The sequence below is a fragment of the Leptidea sinapis genome, chromosome 19, assembly GCF_905404315.1.
Source record: "Leptidea sinapis chromosome 19, ilLepSina1.1, whole genome shotgun sequence".
In the NCBI taxonomy this organism is placed as follows: Eukaryota; Metazoa; Arthropoda; class Insecta; order Lepidoptera; family Pieridae; genus Leptidea; species Leptidea sinapis.
Genome location: NC_066283.1, coordinates 730079 through 736155, shown reverse-complemented (window position 1 = coordinate 736155; position 6077 = coordinate 730079). Strand labels below are relative to the sequence as shown.

The 6077-nt window shown below is 37.5% G+C and overlaps 1 long non-coding RNA gene across 1 annotated transcript; it reads right to left on the bottom strand.

The window, feature by feature from the left end:
• Positions 1-594: 594 nt before the first annotated feature.
• LOC126969716 (uncharacterized) lies at positions 595-3411 on the bottom strand. Its single transcript, XR_007730437.1, has 3 exons — positions 3249-3411; positions 1415-1610; positions 595-648 (listed from the first exon to the last, which is right to left on the bottom strand). It is a non-coding gene; the product is annotated as an uncharacterized LOC126969716 (long non-coding RNA).
• Between the last annotated feature and the right edge of the window lie 2666 nt (positions 3412-6077).

Below are 6077 nucleotides of genomic sequence, written 5' to 3'. Positions count from 1 at the left end.
CCTATATAACTCCCGGACGTTGGATCGCTATGGAGCCAACTGATATAATAAGGTGTGCGTGCACGTGCATCAGTGTGCCGGAGCCGACGACACTGAGATGGCATCACAGGGATATTATATATACTGAGGCCTTCTCCACATATTATGGGTAATCGGTAAAATGAAGAAAAAGATAGCTGAGCACGCGGGACTGAAGGAACAATTGGACAATCCTCATCGTAGTAGAGACTTTCAACACATTTGAGAGAAAACAATAATAGAGGTGATGAAAAAAATTTACGCAAGCAAACGGCGCCACGTGCGCGTGGTTCTTTTTTCACCTCAATTTCTCTTTAGTATTAAAGTGAGATAAATCGATCATATACAATTAATTATTTAAAAAACGAACAAATGTTAGTAATACTCGTAGTCTAAAACAAACTCTAGTAGAAACCCTCGCTATTGTATGTAGTAAATAATATTAATCTTATCTTCATTCCACAGCAGCTAGCTGCTCCTACATTTGAAGCTATAGCTTCAATATCGTTCATTAAATAAACCTCAAGTCAAAATAATAATAACAACATGATACTAGCCGGCAGGAGTATCGGAACAGCTCGCACTCCGTGTGGTTGGAGAACCGCGGACACTGCGGGCACAGCTGATAGTCTGAAACACAATAGATAATCAAATCTGATTTTTGAATTACTTCATAAATGGCACTTATGAATGGTTTGTTATGCTTTTTACCATTTAGCACCAAAGTGACAAGAAAGTCATTGCCGCTCTTTTTAATCAATATTTACAGTTTCTATGAAAGGCGATGCAACAAAAATACTCAAACTTATAACTTAAACGAGCAAATTAATATCTAAAAATAATTGTAAATTAATAAATTACAACACAATACTGATTGAGTACAATAAATGGATGAATTCACACAAACTGGAAATAAGTAAAGATATTGAGGAAACATTATTGAACATTATGGAAGTATATAAAAGATAAATAAAAATAGATAATTTAGAATTATTTTTCATGTCTCTTCAACATACTGCTTCGAAAACAATTGGCGCTCGGAGAGAAAAAAAACGGCACAAGAAACTCTCCCAACATTCTTTTTTGCGCTCCTTTTAATATAATAAAATATACAATATTGCTATAAAATAATCTGGTCCCATCGCTTGTCGCTTAGATATCCGGGTGTAGAGTAGACAGAGCCATTTCATAACAAAAACATTAACATTTATTTATAGACAATGTCTGAACAGCGACTTTAAAATTAATAACATGAAGCAGACTTCTCGATGATAGTGTTACGAAGATGGTTTAAAGGAACATTTTCTAGAATTTTCTAGAAATTTGACAATAGTATTAAAAAATAGTACACGCTGAGAATTTAGCTCTGACCTGAGAGGGCTTTGAACAATCTTACCGTTGGCACTTTTACAAATAGGTCTCACAATCCGGCGGCTAGGAAACTGAACGACAGACTTCTCTCGGTCGCGCTGTTCGCATGTCTCATAGTCTATGTCGGCTTCGTTGTTTCTGACCAATGACAGTATCTCCGTTTCCCGCCAAAAATCACTTGGATCCATGCTTTTGTCTATAAGCATTATGAATGGCAGAAACTGAAAAAGTGATAAACATTATTAACAGAAAAGTGCATGGAAGTTAAGTGATTTCTCATAATCGTTCTTTCTATTATGCGGTAATCTAAACGGGAAAGCCACATCCAAATTGGCTCTTACAAGCTAAGTGATACGAGACAGTGCTTCACTTTAAGCCTCACGTGGAGTACTGTTCTCACCTCTGGGCGGGCGCTCCCCAGTACCAGCTTCTTCCATTGCATCGCATACAACGAAGAGCGGCTCGAATCTTCGCCGATAAAGCCATCGACCCCACCCAACCGCACGTTTCCTAAGAAACTCTTTCTCCCTCCCTGCTTTCTGGAATCCACTGCCGGCTGCACTAGAACCCAATCAATACGACTGAGGTTCCTTCAATCTAAGCGCAAAGGCCCGCTTTAAACGCCGGCAACGCATCTAGCCTGGTATTGCGGAAGTTCATGCGCGACTGATTTTATACTTTTCATCAGGTGAACCACTTGCCCGTTTGCCTCCTCTTATATATAAAACACATTGACCTCAAAGAAGCTTAGGGTAATCAATCAGGTTAACTAATACCTTCAACTGGCCCACAAACTAGCCCACGGCTTATAAAACTGAGATGCAGCCGCATTTGCATATTGCTGTTTTTCTCTGGCACGGTGTACCCTAGTGCACCCCCGTGTCACTATGAGCTGTAGATACGAAACGATTCCTATGGTTACCTACCTATCTAGATAGCTTATATTTTGATCGTGGTAAAAGTCCTCTCAAACACGTAGAAGCATAAAAGAGCCACACTTTCTTTAATTGATTTTGCGGACTAAGCCTTCTGTACTTGTACAATTATATATTCTTTGGCAGCGTGAAGTGGCGCCTGCTGTCTTATTGGCCTCAGCTCTGAGTAGGAACCCAATAAGTAAGTACGAGTAAATCGTAGTTGTGTGCGTGAATTAATTTATCAATGTATTATGAACCCAACACAGCTACAATCTGAGTAGGATTTATCAAATAAATTTAATCTTATTTGTTCACATCTAAAATAACTATATATATATTATTTCTTTGAAAGGAACAACTAAGTGAGACTTCTGTTACTATTTTATTCTATACATATTATTTAACCTGTCGTATCCGACATTGTTGGTAGCCAAAGTCTATGTACAGTTTGATTGCTTCGCATTACATTTTTTTAATGAAAATACGGGATGAGGCGAGCAGGATGTTCAGCTGATGGTAATGCTATTGCAGTGCTACTCAGGATTCTTGAAAAGCCCAAAAATTCGCGCTCGTCACATTGAGATATAAGATATTAAGTCTTAAGAAATTTCACAATCTACGGAGCCCTTCAGACCGAAACACAGTAATTTTTACACATTACTGCTTCACGGCAGAAACAGGCGCCGTTGTGGTACCCATAATCCAGCCGGCATCCTATACAAAGGAGCCTCCCACGGGTAAGACATGAGAAGTTCCTTTGTTGACTGTCTTTTTCGGCGTTTATCCATTTGTTGTGAAGAGCTGTATGACCTGATTGCTGCCGCCAAATTCCAATACCACACACGACACCACAAAACACGATACCATCCCCACACGATAGAGACGGAGATGTTCCCTGACCATCGATTACAATGGCAATTGCTTAACAAATAGATCACTCACTTTCAATTGATCAGAGGTTGTATCATTCGGTAAGTCTTTCTCTTCTTGATCCAAAGACAGAATGGGCACCATACTCTGTGCATACACATTTTGCCCGAAAAATATTAAAAGGCAATTTGCAATAAATAATTCATACATTATTTATATTTTGTATTGCAAATCGCACAATGACTTCAATAAATATGACAGAATAGTCTTGTCAAACGGTGTTGTGGAGTTTATCAAAGAAGATTTTTTGGATATTCTATGTCCCGCGCCAAAAAGTAGCAAATGTTTCTATATCACTGGCCTCTAGTCTCTACTATATACCACTGGACTGGCGGCAGTCAAAGTGCTTTTTGCTTTTGCCTGTTTGATATTCGCCTTTTTGGCGCTGTTGGCCATGTAGCGAGAGTCTGCGGTACTTACTAAAACTAGTGATGACAATCTCACCAAACATCGATAGATGACGGGAAACTATTTACAAAAAAACTGTGTACTTTATAACGTTTATTCTTGAAGAATACATATCGCAGAAAACTAACGAAATTAATTCTAAATGCAAAAATACTTCAGAGTATTGTTCGTTCCCTCGCAGCCATTTGTATTATAGGTCAAAATTAGTTCTCAGGACGCTCGCTAGTGGCGCTTCAAATAGGCACAAAAAAATTGCTGTCAAACATAATATGGAACAGCCTGTCCAGTGGTACTTTTACAGTTCAGTGGTCTATATATTATAATATTATTTAAATAAGAGATTTTCACTTTAAAGAGACTTAGAAACAACACGATATCTGCTTGCTGCAAAAGAAAAATTACGTAAGAGGTTCCGAATATATAAGAATCCTAGAGATGAATTAGAGTATCACATGATTAGAAAGCGTTGTCATAAACTTTATGATGATTGCTATACTAAATACAAGCGAAATATTGAAGCAAACATTCCAAATAATCCAAAATGTTTTTGGAGTTTTGTTAAAAATAAAAAAGGCGGCCATTCAACACTTCCCTCTTGTATGAAAATGGATAATGTTACAGCACAAACAGCAGCGGATATTGCCAATCTATTTTCATATCAATTTTCTTCTATATACACTTGTGTTCAGCGTCGCTTTCGAAGTTCTAGTCTAATCGATATTGGTAATGTTCATTCTCTGATGTCCCTGAGCTTCAGTGAAGCTGAAATATCTCAGAAAATAAAAGGACTTGACATTAATAAAGGAGCTGGGCCAGACTCGATTCCTCCTCTCTTTGTTAAACGATGTAGGTTTGCAATATCATTACCCTTAACTATTATCTTCAATAGATCACTTAAAGAAGGTGTATTTCCTGAAGAATGGAAAAAGTCTCGTGTTGTACCTGTATATAAAAAGGGGGATATTACCGACGTAAAAAATTACCGTCCTATATGCATTTTGTCTTGTTTTTCCAAGCTTTTTGAATCAGTCCTTCATCCTGTTATCTCCAAAAATATTGACAGTTTGATCTTCGATGAGCAACATGGTTTCAGGAAGGGCCGTTCAATTCAAACGAACCTCATCTCTTTGATCACCGAAGTATGTCAAGAATTGGACAATGGGCGCCAGATTGATGCGATATATACAGACTTTAGTAATGCCTTCGATAAAGTCAGTCACCCTTTATTGATTCAGAAGCTAAGTAATTATGGAATTGGAGGAAACTTACTGAAGTGGTTCGAGTCATATCTTCATAATAGACTTCAGTCAGTAGTTGTAGGAGGCACTGAATCTAATTCATATATTACGCGATCTGGTGTTCCTCAGGGATCCCACCTAGGACCGTTGCTCTTTTTGATATTTGTGAATGACGTTAGGAATCATATCAAATATTGTAAAGCATCTCTCTTCGCCGATGATTTAAAAATTTATAAAGTTATCAACTCTGCCTCTGAGGCTGCTTTTGTTCAAAGTGATCTCAATGGTATAAAAGATTGGTGCCTATTAAATTGTATGATCCTAAATGCAAGCAAATGTTTTCATATTAAGTACACTAGAAAAAAAACCGCTTGTTACAGTGTATGAGCTCGATGGCGCACCATTAAAAGAAGTGCAGGAAATTCGTGACTTGGGGGTAACTATTGATAGCAAACTAACGTTTATTGCACAAGTTAATAAAGTAGTTACCACATCCGCACGAATGTTAGGATTTCTAAAGCGAAACTCGAATTGTTTCGGCTCCAAAACGAAAACAATTCTATATAACGCTCTAGTGCGCAGTCATATCGAATATGGTAGTATTATATGGAATCCCCTATATACGATCCATTCGCAACGCATCGAGAGTATCCAAAGAGCATTCACACGACATCTTGCATACATTAGTACTGGATTCTCTCATAGACACCCGTACCATCAGCGCCTCAGGAAATTTAATATGATTTCATTGCTCGATCGGAGATCTCTTTCCGGAGTAATATTTTTGTACAAACTCTTAAACGGTCAAATACAATGTAGTAACCTCTTGCAGAATATTAACCTTACTGTCCCATATTTATTCCCAAGGTTCAAAATCAAGAGAATCTTCCAAGTTCCTTCTGTAAAAACCAACCTGGGAGTTCAGGCGCCTCTCGCTCGAATTCTTCGCGAGTACAATAAGTTAAACGATACCAATTCAGAACTTGATATATTCGGTGGTGGGCTGGTCAGGTTTAAAGAAAGTGTTGTTAAACACTTAGCTCGTACTCAATCGCATTTGTCAAATAAGTAGTTTTTCTTTTTTTTCGTCTTCATTATTTTCATTATTTTAATAAGTTAAAGTTATAATTTGTACTTTAATTTTTTATTTTTTTGTTTTTATTATAGTTTAGATAGTATAAGTTCTATTTTTCAG